The sequence below is a fragment of the Hyperoodon ampullatus genome (genome assembly GCF_949752795.1).
Source record: "Hyperoodon ampullatus genome assembly, chromosome: 9".
In the NCBI taxonomy this organism is placed as follows: Eukaryota; Metazoa; Chordata; class Mammalia; order Artiodactyla; family Ziphiidae; genus Hyperoodon; species Hyperoodon ampullatus.
The window spans coordinates 10,011,885-10,028,843 of NC_136922.1; the positions used below are offsets into that span (position 1 = coordinate 10,011,885).

Sequence of the window (16,959 nt, forward strand, 5' to 3'; positions counted from 1 at the left end):
TAACGAAGGTATTCTACCTCTATTGACCTGGAGTTATGGTCTAGAAAAGATACTGTGTGTCCTCATCTTTGCCTCTTTCTTTACTACATTGAAACATTCTCATGCATCAGGTGAAGTTCTAATTTTAAAAACTTCAGTTGTCCCTTTAGTCTCTTTATACTATCATTCTGTCACAATCTTTCATAGGCAAATATGAAGAATTATTCTTTACCTATTACTTCCCTCTCTTCATATCCATCCCCTTTATCTTCTGTAGTTTGGCTTCTGAAGTCACCACTCTACCCAAGGTTCTGTCTCATCAGCACTCCCGGATCCAGAGGCTTGGCTGGGAGTCCATTGCTCTTGAACTCTCAGAAGTACTTAACATTGTAGACCACACCCTCCTCCTTGAAACTCTGCCTTGCCTTGTTCTGTGACAAAGCTCAGCTGACCTTTTCCTACTTTTCTAGTTGCTCCTGGCATCTGGTTTCCTTCTTTCTCATTTTCCCACTGCCCATGGGAATTGCCTTTCATTCCATCTTTTGTTTTTCTTTTTCTATTTTGTTTCCTGGAAGAGCTCATCCATTCTCATTCTAGCTTAGCTACTTATTATCTGTGTAATATAAGGCAAGTTATTTAGCCTCTCTGTACCTCAGGTTTCTCATCAGCAAACTGGAGATACTATTTGATGTGAAAATTAGAGTTAGCATGTAGAAAGCGTTTAAAATAACCCTTGTCATAACATAACATAAATAAGTCATTTGTTACTAGCCATGATCATTATTTGCTATCATTTCATCACACTTAAAACTACATCTTCATCTTTGATTTGTGTTTCCATATTTTAAACAGCTTTTAAGATATGATCAACAAAATATTCCACCAACAACACTTCAGACACCAGCATGGCCAAAACAGAAGTCAGTTTCTTGGGCCATATTTCCTTCTCAACATGGCTTATCCTTTCAAATGCCCCCTTTCTATCACTGATATTACCATTCTCCAGGTAATCAGCATTACATGGTAATTTAACATTTTTCTTTCATTGTCTACATTAAGCTTATTATTTAGCTTGTCAGATTTTCCTTTGTAATTTACTTTGAATTCACTGAATTTTGTTGCTTTCCAATGCTCTGCTTGGTCCAGATCCTTGCCATCTTACACATGAACTAGTCATCCATATCTCTACTCCCAGCATCTTTATTCCAACCAAATAATATCTTATAAACACCATGTTCCGTATGTCATATTCCACCCAATGTTCTTCTACTCAAGAAGTTAGAATCCCAAAATCTAACTATACCAATAATTGTTAAATAATTGGGAATTGTAGAGCTGATGTTGCTTTTTAAATACATATTGAAAATTTAAGTTCATAAACTGGAAACTCAAATAAAATCTGAGAAGTATAAATATTTTATTATTTTTTATAGAAGGTTAATAAAGTAAGCAGGAAAGATCATAAAAATATTCCAGTAAACACAAACATATCATACAAAAAGGCCAATAATAGTATAATTACAATAATGATAATAACATTTCTTATCTGTATTAAACTTTACAAAATATTTTGACATAAAATATTTCATTTGCTTTTCACACTAATTCAATGAAAAGGGTGTTGATATTAACCCATTTTACAGAATTAAAAACAGAGGTAAGGTTAAGCAGCATACCAGAGATCATATGCCAGGAAGAGATGGAGACAGAACTTGCCTTTGGGTCAAGTTCCATTGCATAATTTGAAAGACGTCAATAATCATTTTTTAACAACTTACCACATTTTTAAAACCTGGTAATAGAACCTAATGAATGCTGAGTGAATGGGTGAATTACCTACCATATAGGCTGGAATAATTCTAAATTACTATATATAGAACCACATCTAATACAACTTGGGTTTCACAATAGATAATCTATACGTCTAAACCTCATGAACTATCTTACCACTGCTTGGCAAAGCAGGAGTATAGTGTCTAGAAATGAATAAATAATATTATCACTTTAGTACTGAAAGGTATCTGCCTCTACTTAAGTTCATTAGCCAAAGGATCAGAAGCCATTTTTCATTTTTTAATAACTGTCTTCATAACTAACAGCTTATATAATAGTAATATAGGTGAAAATATATAAAATACTTTTACAAGCATAAATAAAATTAGCCTTTATTTTACAAATGTTGTCCTTTGAATATAAAATAGTCTAAAATTATAGAGTTGACAAAGATGAACATATGACTGAGTTTTAGGTGTAAATGCTCCCTTTCTTTTCCATATGTGGGATTAATATTCAGATAGCTCAACTGACATTGCCAATTGATTACAGAAATTATGAAGATGAAGCAAAATTTTCCTGGATATACTTAATGCTCTGGAAAGAATGCTAATGATAGGTAAAACATTTGATCCTGAATTGAATGTATGTATCTCTCTTTTCACTTGACTGTTTTAAGTAGGATTGAAAACTCTTTGATGAAATTATTCAAAAATTTCTCAGTTGCAGATTACTTGGCATTGGCTATTACACTGCCTGTCTTATGTAAAACATTATTCTTAAAACCATACCAGGACGTTAGTCCCTGGGGGGTGTGGAGAGCTGGCAGTCAGCCGAGGAGCTGTGGGATGAGTTCGCCCTGAGGGCAGTGAACAAGCGCGTGCAGCAGGCGGTAGCGCGGCAGCCGCGGGAACTCCCAGCCATCCAGCCCCGGCTAGTAGCGGTCAGCAAAACCAAACCTGCAGACATGGGGATCGAGGCCCACAGTCACCAGCAGCGCACTTTTGGGGAGAGCTATGTTCAGGGACTGCTTGAAAAAGCATCAAACCCTAAAATTCTGTCTTCATGTCCTGAGATCAAATGGCACTTCACTGGCCATCTACAGAAACAAAATGTCAACAAATTGATGGCCGTCCCCAATCTCTTCATGCTGGAAACAGTGGATTCTGTGTAGCTGGCAGACAAAGTGAACAGTGCATGGCAGAAAAAAGGTTCCCCCGAAAGGTTAAAGGTTATGGACCAGATTAACACCCGCAGAGAGGAGAGTAAACGTGGCCTGCTCCCGTGCTGGCCATGGTGGAACACATAGACACCAAGTGCCCCAGCCTGGAGTTCGTGGTGCTGATGACCATCGGGGGCTTTGGGCACGATCTTAGTCAAGGACCAGACCCAGACTTCCAGGTGCCCCTCTGGGAGGAGCTGTGCAGGAAACCAAGCATCCCTACCAACCGGGTGGAGCTGAACATGAGCCTGTCCGTGGACTTCCAACACACGATTGAAGTGGGACCTGCGAATGTCCGAATAGGAAGCATCATTTCTGGAGAGTGAGATTACTTCAAGAAAGCTGCCCTGGACAAGCTTGCAGCAGAGCTGAAGGCCTTGGCGGCAGAGGTGGCCCAGGCACATTGAACAGCGGCCCAGCTCAAGGGCCAGATCCAGGAAGACTAACTATGCACTCACCTGGGCTTTCACTTTCACATCCCCCACGTCACAGCACGACCACGCCCTCCTCAGGACCTGGAGAGAGCACACTGACGATTATGTGTGTTGATGGAAACCATCTGACTTAGTGTCTGACACAGGGAGCCCACTTCAAGCAGTGACTTTGGATTGGATTTGAGGAATCCAGACTTTTCTGCAGAACAGGTACCTGGGCACTAGCCAGGAGTTGAGTTCAGGCTTGAACGTTGCCCAGGAGCACCAACTAACCCATGAATGCCTTTCCCAGGTTAAAATTTGGTGACTGATGCCTATAATCACCAAAGTCAAAGGGATTCCCACTTGTCATCCACTTCAATAGAAAATTCCCTGTTACCAACTCTGTACAAACCCCACTGAGCAGCCATCTCTGCTGCTCCGGAGCAGTGTGGTTTCTGCCCCCAGTCTCCATCCCACCCAGTAAACCTTGGTCTCCACTCTGGAATGGCAGTACAGGTAACTTCGGGACCTGGATCGAGTTAGTTTGCCAAACCCACATTGTGGCTGATGAGAGCTGTGTCCTCAGCCACTGTGTGGTGTTGACCCTGAAAATTACAGGGCAACTAACAGCAGCGGTCCTTGGGCCTTTCTAACATCCTCCTCCAGAGACAGGACTTTGAGCTTTTGCCCCAGGCCCTATGGTGATGAGAATCAAATGATATGATTCTTCTGCCACCACAGTTCCCGTTATGATGATTACTTGTCTCATAGTTCCCCAGAAATGAGAGATCCCCTCAAAGCTGGTTCAGGCTCACAGTTTCAACAAGGCCTGGTTTGAGGTTCCTGTTCCTGGGAGCACTTTTTAGGCATACTAATAGCCTCCCCTCCCAACCATGTTTATAAGGCAGAATTTTGCAAGCCTGGACATTAATAGAGTAGCTAGCTCTTCGAAACTCAGAAAGCACAATTCTCGGATAGTCACGACGGACAACTGTGGTCTGGTTCGTTGTTTGTTTCCCAGGTGGGTTTTTCTTATTTATTCAAGCCCCAGTCTTTAATTTTATGAAACAACTCCCATGAAGCTGCTGCCGAAATGTAATTTTGTAAAACTTAAACCATTATGATTCCTGTACTATTTCACTCAAAGCTATAGTGTGATAGTTCAGAGTCTATTAAATAAAAATGTGAGTTTGAAAACAAACAAACAAACAAACAAACCACACCAATGACTTTCAGGAGCCTGAACTGAATTGTTGATTCAAGATAGAACTGGCCTTAATAACCAATAGAAAAGGCCACTGTGAACATGTGACTAAGTGGCAAATGGATAGCTCACTCGTTCCACTTTCTCAGAACTTCCAATATTTAGAGCATCATTGAGCATTTCAGTAAAAAAAAAAAAAAAAAAAAAAAGAATACAGTCATTTGGTACTGAAATTAGTGCATAAAACCATAATTTTATATCCTAGGGATCTTCTGCATCATAGCATTTTTCTAATAAGCTTCATTAATATTTGGCAGTATGTCTTTTATTTAAATGACTTGATGACAGTTTCAAAGGCAAGAACACTGTAGACAGCACTTTATTTTATGCCCATACTTGGAATGTGTACAAGAAACCAGTGTCAACTAGTGAAGCAGTAGCCAAGTTAAAATGGATTTAAATTGGAGAAACAATGAGCTTATCAAAGTGCTGTTATTTTAAATGCCGCCCTGTAGGAAAAGTAGACAATGCAACCCATATTCTACCATGAGAAATACTTTGCTTGAGTTCATCATTAACATTACTAATGATTAGAGGGAGAGAAGGGTTTGGATGAGGAAATAAAAGAAAATCTGACTTGGGCTTGCTTGCCCTTAGAAAGGCCTGCTAATTGGCCTTTCAATTAACTAAGGAGAAGCCTTTCAAGTCTTTGGTAGCAGTGAAGTGGAACTACATTAGGACATCCACTTCCTCTTTTTTTTTTTTTTTTTTTTTTTTTTTTTTTTTTTTTTTTTTTTTTTTGCGGTATGTGGGCCTCTCACTGTTGTGGCCTCTCCCGTTGCGGAGCACAGGCTCCGGACACGCAGGCTCAATGGCCATGGCTCATGGGCCAAGCCGCTCCGCGGCATGTGGGATCCTCCCAGACCGGGGCACGAACCCGTGTCCCCTGCATCGGCAGGCGGACTCTCAACCACTGCGCCACCAGGGAAGCCCCCCTCTTTTTTTTTTTTAACAACTTTATTGCAGTATAATTGCTTTACAATAGTGTGTTAGTTTCTGATATATAACAAAGTGAATCAGCTATACATATATGTACATGCCCATATCTCCTCCCTCTTGCGTCTCCCTCCCACCCTCCCTATCCCACCCCTCTAGGTGATCTCCCTAGAGGTGATCTCCCTGTGTTCTGCGGCTGCTTCCCACTAGCTATCTATTTTACATTTGGTAGTGTATATATGTCCATGCCACTCTCTCACTTCGTCCCAGCTTACCCTTCCCCCTCCCCGTGTCCTCAAGTCCATTCTCTACATTTGCATCTTTATTCCTGTCCTGCCCCTAGGTTCTTCAGAACCTTTTTTTTTTTTAGATTCCACATATATGTGTTAGCATACGTTATTTGTTTTTCTCTTTCTGACTGACTTCACTCTGTATGACAGTCTCTAGGTCCATCCACCTCACTACAGATAACTCAATTTCGTTTCTTTTCATGGCTGAGTAATATTTCATTGTATATATGTGCCACATCTTCTTTATCCATTCATCTGTCGATGGACACTTATGTTGCTTCCATGTCCTGGCTATTGTAAATAGAGCTGCAATGAACATGGGGGTACATGGCTCTTTTTGAATTATGGCTTTCTCAGGGTATATGCCCAGTAGTGGGATTGCTGGGTCCTATGGTAGTTCTAGTTTTAGTTTTTTAAGGAACCTCCATACTGTTCTCCATAGTGGCTGTATCAACTTACATTCCCACCAACAGTGCAAGAGGGTTCCCTTTTCTCCACACCCTCTCCAGCATTTATTGTTTGTAGATTTTTTGATGATGGCCATTCTGACCGGTGTAAGGTGGTACATCGTTGTAGTTTTGATTTTTATATTTGTAATGTAGTCTGATTTGCATTTCTCTAATGATTAGTGATGTTGAGCATCCTTTCATGTATTTGTTGGCAAGCTGTATATCTTCATTGGAGAAATGTCTATTTAGGTCTTCTGCCCATTTTTGGATTGAGTTGTTTGTTTTTTTGATATTGAGCTGCATGAGCTGCTTGTATATTTTGGAGATTAATCCTTTGTTAGTTGCTTCATTTGCAAATATTTTCTCCCATTCTGAGGGTTGTCTTTTCATCTTGTTTATGGTTTCCTTTGGTATGCAAAAGCTTTTAGGTTTCATTAGGTCCAATTTGTTTATTTTTGTTTTTATATCCCTTTCTCTAGGAGGTGGGTCAAAAAGGATCTTGCTGTGATTTATGTCATAGAGTGTTCTGCCTATGTTTTCCTCTAAGAGTTTTATAGTGTCTGGCCTTACATTTAGGTCTTTAATCCATTTTGAGTTTATTTTTGTGTATGGTGTTAGGGAGTGTTCTAATTTCATTCTTTTACCTGTAGCTGTCCAGTTTTCCCAGCACCACTGATTGAAGAGGCTATCTTTTCTCCATTGTATATTCTTGCCTCCTTTATCAAAGATAAGGTGACCATATGTGCGTGGGGTTATCTCTGGGCTTTCTATCCTGTTCCATTGATCTATATTTCTGTTTTTATACCAGTACCATAGTGTCTTGATTACTGTAGCTTTGTAGTATAGTCTGAAGTCAGGGAGCCTGATTCCTCTGGCTCCATTTTTCTTTCTCAAGATTGCTTTGGCTATTCGGGGTCATTTGTGTTCCCATACAAATTGTGAATTTTTTTGTTTCCACTTCCTCTTTGTTCAACAGATATACACGGTCTTCTCTTTGTTACCACATCAGTCCATTTGCAATAGGTATTTTCACACTTTCTGATTCAGTTTGTCCAAAATGTGATTCTTCTGCCTGAATTGTCAGTCCTCTGAAAAGCCAGGTCATTTAAGGTGATGGGTGGTAAGCAAAAGTTAAGCCATATTGTTTTTTTGATACCAACAAATATTGGTTCTTTCTTTATATTACATTTATTTGTAAACAATCAGCAATGTATTGCAAATTTAAAGCAGTGTTTTAGCCTAAAGCTCACGATTCTCTTAGTTTTGAAATAACAGCATTACCAATCTGGAATGCTTAAAAATAGAGGGAGTGGGGGAGGAAACCATGGACTGAATGGCAAAGAAAAGGATCCAGTCACTCTCCCATGTATACAGTGCCATAGAGAACACAAAGGGGACACCATTTAGAAGGATTCCCTTTGCCATGATTCCTCCCTGTAAAGGAGGTTGGCACTTATACTTACTCTGCTATTCAGAAAAGGAGTTTCAAATTCTGTGATGCTGACCAACATCTAGGGATCTTGAGTTACTTTGTAAACTACCATAGAACATAATAGCAGTTTTGACTGGATAAGGTAAATCATGAAGTAACTCACTTCCTTCAACAGATACTCATTTATCTCACTGTTTACTGAGCACCTGGCACATATGATTAGCTACCAGGCTACACACGGTGCTCTACCCTGGAGACTCAAAGTCATGCTTACTGTCCCATGGAGCTTTCTGTTCAACAGTGAATGACAATACAAAGAATCATCAGAAAAGGGGAAAATGGCATTTAGCTGATGGCCGACCAGGCAGGGTTTCATTAAAGCAGTATCATTGGAGTTGTGTCTTAAAGGATAGTCTTTTAAAAGGCAGAGGTGCATTCTAGATGGAGGACATAAACAAGACAAGAAAAGCTAAAAAGCATGGAGCATGTTAAAGGATTGTGAATAGCCGGTTTTGTCTATAGTGCATGACAATTCATTCAATAAATATATACTGAATCTGTACTATGAACAAGGTTCAGTCTTGGACTCTAGGGATAAAGCAGTTAAAAACAAAACGTTGGATCATGCACTAATGGAGCCAACATTCTGAAGGAGAGAGATAAGCAATACAAAAAAAATAGATCTATAATATAATGGAAGTAGTGAGAAATGCTGCCCTTTTCAAGCTACCTTGTTCCTCTTACTGATGTTCTCCTGGAACTCATCAAGCAAGATCTTGCTTCAGGACTTTGCATTTGCCATTCTCTATATCCAGAACACTCATTTTCAACACATTCACAAGGCTCTCTTCCCTCACCTCCTTCAGACCTCTGTTCAAATAGCCCTCTCTCAGCGAAGACTTTCTTATTAAGCAGTAACCACCACTGTGCGCCAACACATCCTACCTCACTTCCCTGCTTTGATTTTCACCATACAACCTATTTTCATCTGGCATGCTATTTAATTTGTTTATTGACTTTCTCCACACTGGAAAGTAAGCTCCATGTAAGAAAGGGATTTTTGCCTATTTTGTTTAGTGTTATACTCTCAGCACCTAGGACATTCAAAAGATATTTGCAGTATGAAAAAATATAATGAAAAATAAATTAGGGTTAAGGTGGTTAAGTGAATGATGTGCTGCTGTTTTATGGGGAGGCTGGGGAAGACCTCTCTAAGGAAGTGGCATCTGAATAAAAACCTGAATAAAAGGAAGGAGCAAGTCACATAACTATGTAAGAAAAGCGTTTCCCAAGCAGAGGGAACAGCGGGGGCAAAGGCAGGAGCATCCTGGCTGGAGCAGAAGAAGCTAAAGAGGAGAGTGATAGAATATGTCAGAAAGATAGCATAAGTCCTGCTAAGGATCTGGATTTTATTCTGAGTGAAGAGGGAAGCTACAGAGGGTTTTGTTTTGTTTTTAGCAGAGTGGTGACACAATTTGACTTACTTCTATAAAACATCACCAGACTACAGTGTGGAGAATAGACTATAGCAAAGCAGAAAGAGATAGACAGGTAGGAAGGCAGCACCAAGTAGTTTAGACTGGTGTGAGAGCAGTGGAGATGTAGATTCCAGATGGCTTTTGAAGGTAGAGTTAACAGGATTTGCTAATGGAATAGATGGATGTGGTAAAAAGATATCAAGGAGGAATTCAAGGAGTTAGACTGTATAGATGGAGTTGTCATCAACTGAGATGGGGCAGACTATGAAAGGAGCAAGTTGGACAAAGGGAGAAGTGTTAGAAATGCAGAGTTAGGGCTTCCCTCGTGGCGCAGTGGTTGAGAGTCCGCCTGCCGATGCGGGGGACACGGGTTTGTGCCCCGGTCCGGGAAGATCCCACATGCCACGGAGCGGCTGGGCCCGTGAGCCATGGCCGCTGAGCCTGCGCATCCGGAGCCTGTGCTCCGCAACGGGAGAGGCCACAACAGTGAGAGGCCCGCGTACCGCAAAAAAAAAAAAAAAAAAGAAATGCAGAGTTAGTCTTGAAGCTCATACACTTGAAATACCTTTTAGATTTCCAAGTGGAGATATTGAGTAGACAGTGGGATTTTTAGTCTGAATCTCAAGAGAAAGGTCACAGCTAGAAATATAAAGTTGAATTGATCAGTGTATAGGTGGTATTTAAAACCATGGAAGTAGATCAGATCACCAAGAGAATTAGTGTGATTTAGACTAAAAACCACTAACATTTGCATGATGTTTTACCAAAACCCATTCAAAAAGCAGGAAGTTAAATTTTGTTATTCTTTTCCTAGTGGCTTTAGATAATATGCTTTTAGTGAAGAAAACCTGTAAATTCATAGCAGAACAGATAAAAGGTTTGTAAGGCAGTTACTCCCAGGTTTGTGACATTTCCATGTAAAATATCTTTGCCATGTTCCCTGGGGAATTAATTCTTCTCTTGATGCTAAATCACAGCTCTGTATCCACTATGGTTTAAATGTGGGAAGTATAGAAAATAGCTTATTCATATCAACTTCCCCTCCCCCATTTTTGATGGTTTTGATCAGTAGAGTATTGATTTTCTACCTATGAATAAGCTTGATATTAATTACCTGTGCCACCACAGACTGTAAAGGACGTCTCCTAAGTTCTCTTGTTAGGCATATAAAAATTCATAGATAGGTACAACCTGAAATTTCACATTATTTATGGTGTTACTTTCAACCTTTTTTTCAATCAGAAGTCCCTAAACTTTTTATCCTTGATTGTCTTTGGCAGTACGTATAGTGAAGCCTGTAGATCCTTCTTGGAATAATATTTCTAAATGCATAAAATAAACTATGAAATTATCTGTGATTTCTATGGGTAACAGAGTCATAGCGTCTGCTATGCTACTGTTGTTTGTTGCAAACATGTTATTGAAGGAAATGCTATATTTCTGTTAGAAATAACTGAAAATAAAGATGAATTTTTTTTCTCATCCAAGTCCACAGACCACTCTGATAAAGATCCCTGATGTAAAAGAAAAATTTGTCACTTTGTGATGAATATACTAAAGCGCAAAGTTGCTACCCTTTTTGATTAATAAATACTATTGTTTTTATGTACCTTTGAATTGTATTACATTTATTTTTGCTGTTTAAAATACTACACCCACATTATAGAAAAATAAGAAAACAGAATTAGAGGAATAATACACCCACCTTTCATATTCCCTGTTAGCATTTTCATGTGGTTCTTTCCAATTATTTTGTAATTGCCATCATCATATTGTGTATGTAATTTTGTATCCACTTAAAGCTAAGCCTTGTATCATGAGCATTTTCCATGTTATCCTACAATGTTTACAGCCACAGTTTTCATGATTATGTGATATTTCTTATCTTACTTAGCCGTACCGTTCCTACTGAATAGCAACATTTTTTGCTATTATGAACAACATTGTTTCATAATGGGTGCTTCTGTGATAAATTTAAGTAGAACTACTTCATTAAGTGAGCAACTAATTAAAAGTTATGATATGTATTAAGGGTTTAGAACTTACCATACATTATTTTACTTTAATCATCACAGTGAGCCTTCTCTTTTTTGTTAATAAGCTTTTTATTATTATTATCATTGTGAGACAGTTTTAGATTTACAGAAAAATTGTGGCAATAGTTCCCATATGCCCCACACTGAATTTTCCTTGCTGTTAACATCTTATTGTTAGTATGGCACATTTGGTACATTTTAGAAGCCAATAGTGATACAGTATTATTAACTAAAGTCTATACTTTATTCACATTTCCTTAGTTTTTACCTCATGGTTTGTTTTGTTTTGTTTTGTTTTCTCCTGTCCCAGGAAAGGAATGCCCTGGGTGGGTATCCAGGATGCCACATTACCTTTAGTCATCATGCCATGCCTCCTTAGGCTCCTCTTGGCTGTGGTAGCTTTTAGACTTTCCTTATTTTTGAGGATCTTGACAGTTTTGAGGAATACTGGTCAGGTATTGTGTAGAATGTTCCTCAGTTGGGATTCGTCTGAGCTTTTTCTCATGGTTATACTGGGGTTATGGATTTTTTTGAGAAAGACCACAGAAGTAAAACACCATTCTTATCATATCATATCAAAAGCATATACCATCAGCGTGACATCACTTGTTGATGTGAATCTTTATCACCCGACTAATGTCTTGTTTGTCAGATTTCTCCACCATAAAAGTATTATTTCCCCTTCTTTTCATCCTGCAGTCTTTCGAATGAACTCATGTTGTGCACTGCACACTTACCAAATGGAGAGTTTTGCTCTGCCACCTTACACAGCCACATATGTTATTTGTAATTCTTCTGCATAGGAGATTTGTCACAAGCCTCCTTTACTGGATGAGAAAACTAAGGTTGAGAGAGATTAAGGAACTAGCCCAAGCTGCCTAGCCTTCCGTGCTTATAACTGCTAGAGCTTACTTCCTCTCCTCCGTGGCACTGGTGAAATAGTGCTCCTTACCTAAATCTACCTCTCTGTGCTGTGCCACGTGAGCCCTTCCCAAGCTGACTGGGCTGTTTGTGGCTGCTCAGCAGCAACTCCTACATTGGCCCCTTTGGGGAGGTAGGTCTTCATTCTACAAATATCATGTGTTCATCTGCAAATACCAACTTCCCTCTGATGTCTAAGCAAGTATTTCCAAAACCACCAGAAGTCACTCCATTTGGGAGAAGAAAGAGACAGACAAAAAGATTGACATGCTTCCTGCTTTGATAAATACTATTCTGCGTATCTCAATTTATTGACTGAAAAACTATTTGTATGTAAAACACTATCCTAGGCATAAAGCATACCCCAGTAAATTAAGTCCCTGCTTCATGGACTATTTTAGTGAGAAAGAGAGAATATAAGGAAATAAATCTATCCTTAATAGCATATCAGTCAGAAGTGCTGTGAAGACACATAAAGCAGAATTAGGGAATAGAACACTCAAGGAAGGGCTGAGGTCAGGACATTTCAACAGAGACCTCAATGAAATGAGGCAAGGCATACCAGGCAGAAGGAACAGAAACTTGTAAGTGCTTCAGGATGCACTGTGCTTGGTCTGATGAGGAAGAGCAAGGAGGCCAGGGTAGCTAGGGGACATCAATTAAGGTTATGGGGTTGGGGAGAGAGCAGAGGCTGGACATGGAGGACCTTGTGGGCCACAGTAAAGCTCCTGGATTTTGTTCTAAACATGATGAATAACCATTTAGCAGAAGAATAAAGTAATAAGATTTATATTTTTTAAACACTGATCTGGCTCCTGTGTTGAGAAGAGACTGTCAGCGGAAAAGGGAGAAGCAGAGAGACCAGTTAGGATACTACTAGAGTAGTCCAGAAAAGAGATCATGATTCCTGGGACTAGCGTAGTAGCAGTGGTGGTGGTGAGAGGAGGGTAGGTTAAGTACATATTTTGGAGGTAGCCATGACTGGATAGATGTTTGGACCTTGAGAGTGAGAAAGGAGGAGAGATCAAAGATGGCTCTGAAGTTTTTATCCTGGATGGTGGTTTCAATTACTGAGAATTGAAGACTCAGGGATAAGCAGTTTTATACATATTAAGTTTGAGATGACTTATGGGACCTTCTGGTATTGAGTAAATAATTGAGCCTGAAGTTTTTAGGAGAGATTGTGCCTGGAGATATAGATTTGGGGGAAAGTAGTTGACATATGGGTGATGTTGACATACATGAGATTGGATGAGATCATCTATGAAATAAGTATAACAGAGAAGAGAAACAGTTCCAGAAAAAGGATACAGACGAGGACACTAGAAGGAACAATCAGTTAGACTGAAAACCAGGAGAATGTGGTGTCCTGGAAACCAAGTGAAGGAATTTCTTGAGGGAGATAGTGATCAACCATGTGACATGATGATAAAGAAGTTGAATAAGACCTCACACCTTCAGTGGTCATGTGAGATTCTCTTAACTTGGATAGAGGCTACCTTGCCTTCAGCGGGTGAATATTGACACCAAATTTATAGTTTTCTTCCCTACGTTGGCCTAAGAGACAAATAGAGGTACATATAGGGATGTATTCACATAGTCTAGTCAATCTTATGATTATAGTCAAAGTACACAAGGACTTACAGATCAAAAGTGGAAGCAGCTGGGAAAAGAAATAACAAAGTCAGATTTATCAACATGATCTTTCTGATACTTTCTCTAACCAGCAGCATGGATACCATCCCTGAGCAATTGTGGCATTATTAAATAGCATGATCAACTGTACTTAGGTAAATATTAAAGTATTGTACAAAAACTAAAAGTCATAGAGAGGGAATAGAGAGGTATAGGTAGAAAGGCAAAGTAACATGAGGGTTATTATTTTATCTTTGGCAAAAGATGTTCAACAGATAAAATGGGTGACTGCCTTCTTTAAAAATAATAGTGTATCCTTTTCTTTCTTTTTTTTTTTTTTTTTTTTTTTTTGCGGTACACGGGCCTCTCACTGTTGTGGCCTCTCCCGTTGCGGAGCACAGGCTCCAGACGCGCAGGCTCAGCGGCCATGGCTCACGGGCCCAGCCGCTCCGTGGCATGTGGGATCCTCCCGGTCCGGTCCTGGTCACGAACCCGTGTCCCCTGCATCGGCAGGCAGACTCTCAACCACTGCACCACCAGGGAACCCCTAGTGTATTCTTTTCTAATGAATAGTTAGAATAGTTGAAATAGCTAGAATAGTTGAAAATACATATATCCCATGCAGAAATATTATCCCAGAGCCTTGTTTACTATAATGCAGTATCTGGAACAAAATATCCATTCATTGGTCTCAGTAATTAAAGTACCAAAAGAACTTTATTAAATTCAATTCAACCTTTTAAGTTTGATTACCGTATAACCAAAGAGTGTAAGTTCCTTAATCGGGGAACCATGCCTTATACTCCTTCTAATGCTTAGCATGGTATGAGCACATAATAGAGGCTCAATAAATACATATTGGTTGTTGGTTGGTTGGTTGGTTGGTTGGTTGGTTGGTTGGTGGGCTGCCTGCTTGGTTGGTTAGCTGATTGATAGCATTGTGGCAAGACTTCAGTGCACACTAAGTTAAAAAGAGAAAGACTGTATTTGCTAAGTGTTTCTGAACTTGTCCTAAGATCTTATGCCTTAGGCAAAAAGTATTTCCAAATGTGAAGTTTATTCATCCAACAAACACTATTGGTTCCTTATAGTATTAGACTCTGATATGAAAATGAATAAGAAACACAGGACAGAATTAACAACTTCGGAGTTCCTAGGCATTGAAAAGATTATGGCCCTCATGTGGAAATCAAAATACAAATCATGCTAAATTATGAAACTAGGATAAGAACACCTAACAATGTTCCTATTTTTTCCTTGATGACTATTTTGATGCCCCCCCCTTTCTTAGAATATATTAAAAATAAAATTCTTTCTCTTAAAATTCTATCTCCAAGGTACTATGCTTGTTCTATTGGTTAATTAAGCAATAATGGCACAGAATCTTCACCCCTGGAAGTTCACAGTCTAGTGAGGGAAACACAAGTGTTAAAGTACAGTGTGGTAAGAGTGATGCATAATTGAAATATTTACAACACACTAATAAAACATAGAGAAAATGACAAATATTGCCAGAGAATTAAAACATGGAACCTGGGAAAAGAGAAAGCATTAAAAAGAGAGATGTGTGTATTATCACAAAGAACTTAAACAGTACATAATTAATTTTGAATTAACATTATTCTGTTTGTATTGATGTTTAATGGGAAAATATGAATAATGGATTAAATTTGGAGCAAGGCATGATTTTATTATTTAAACATTATTTTTCATGTAGCCTGTTATTACATTGTAATGTTAAATTTATGTACTGAATTTGCCTGTCTCACGGTAGAAGGATTCCCACTGAAATTATCCATCTCATGAAATGAACAAAGTATTGCTGGATTTACAGTCCTGGCACTGTTTCCTCTTCTTTTTATTTAGTGGCTTCATTCATTTAGGACAATAAACCCCCACTGAAAATTGAGCCACTTGGATTTATTTTGCGCATTTATTTTAAGGAAAGGAAGATAGTATTTATAGTAGTTTCTTCTCTTTCTAAATGATAATTTGGATACCTTTGTTAAGTCTAGAGGACATCCTGATAGCAAGATGTTTTATACAACTCACCTCAAATCTGCAAACTGTGAAAATACTGTAGATTACTGATGCTTTTTTGATGCTGAATCTATCAAAATTGTCAATTAGTAGTCACTCTACTTAAGATAGATTAGCTTCTATGTTATATAACAAAACATAACAGTCACACATGCACACACACACACAAAACATTCTCTGTAAAAAATAAAATAACACTTTTAAATAATTGCTGTGAAACCAAAATTACTATTCTAGCCTGTATGATTAACAGGAAGAAACTATATAGCTGTAGTCATTACAATCCTGCCTTATAGGCTTAGGAAATATATTGGTGAAAGTTCATTCAGGTTACTTTTGAGAATTACTTTAATTTGTTACTAGTCATTTATGCAGGTTCCCTTTATGGCTTAGAAATACAAATTTTTGAAAGCTAAAACTTCTCATTGCTGTTTTAACCACACCCTGTCATGCATGCTGCCTGTAAAATATGGTAGTCTTGACCTCAAGTCTTAGAGATTGTCTGTTCCAGCCCCTTCATCCTTTCTTGGTCTACTTGATATGCTTCTCCTCCATTAGACCCAATATTTCTACTAGGTGCTGACTAGACACTCCACCTTGCAAACACCGTACATTCATCCTGCCCCTCTCCACAACTTCTCTGCTTCCTGAATTCTCAGTCTAGCCTAATAGCATGATTGCGGACCCCATTTCTCAAACTAGAACCTAAACATTGGTTCCCAAAACTTCTCCTTCTGTCTTAACTCCATATTCAATAAGCTTTGACAATTGCTCTTCAGAAAACTGCTCCTTTCTTAGCTTGGTTCAGGACCTCATTGTCTATTACCTCAATCAATGCACTAGCCATTCTAAGCTGCAGTCAAACCCTAACTTTACCTTCAGACTTATCTTTAAAAAAAAGCTGATCATGCCACTTCCCTCATATAAATCTCTCAGGATTTATAAAACAGACAAAACAATTCCTTAGCTTGGAATACAGTATCTTCCACTCTAAAGTCCCAATGTACCATTGAAGCCTTATATGGCAGTAATTTCATTCCACCTACATTGAACTCTCTCAGCTTGCCTTTCATGAAACCTGTCTACTT

General features: G+C 38.9%; 1 protein-coding gene and 1 pseudogene across 4 annotated transcripts in view; both read left to right on the plus strand.

Annotated features, from left to right (window-relative positions):
• Window positions 1-16,959, plus strand: part of MAGI2 (membrane associated guanylate kinase, WW and PDZ domain containing 2) — a gene marked incomplete at both ends in the record, with an annotated part of 1,325,315 nt that overhangs the window by 1,046,829 nt on the left and 261,527 nt on the right. The window lies entirely within an intron of this gene.
• On the plus strand, window positions 2,612-3,381 carry LOC307057640 (pyridoxal phosphate homeostasis protein-like; annotated as a pseudogene). The gene has a single exon. The product of its transcript is annotated as a pyridoxal phosphate homeostasis protein-like (transcript).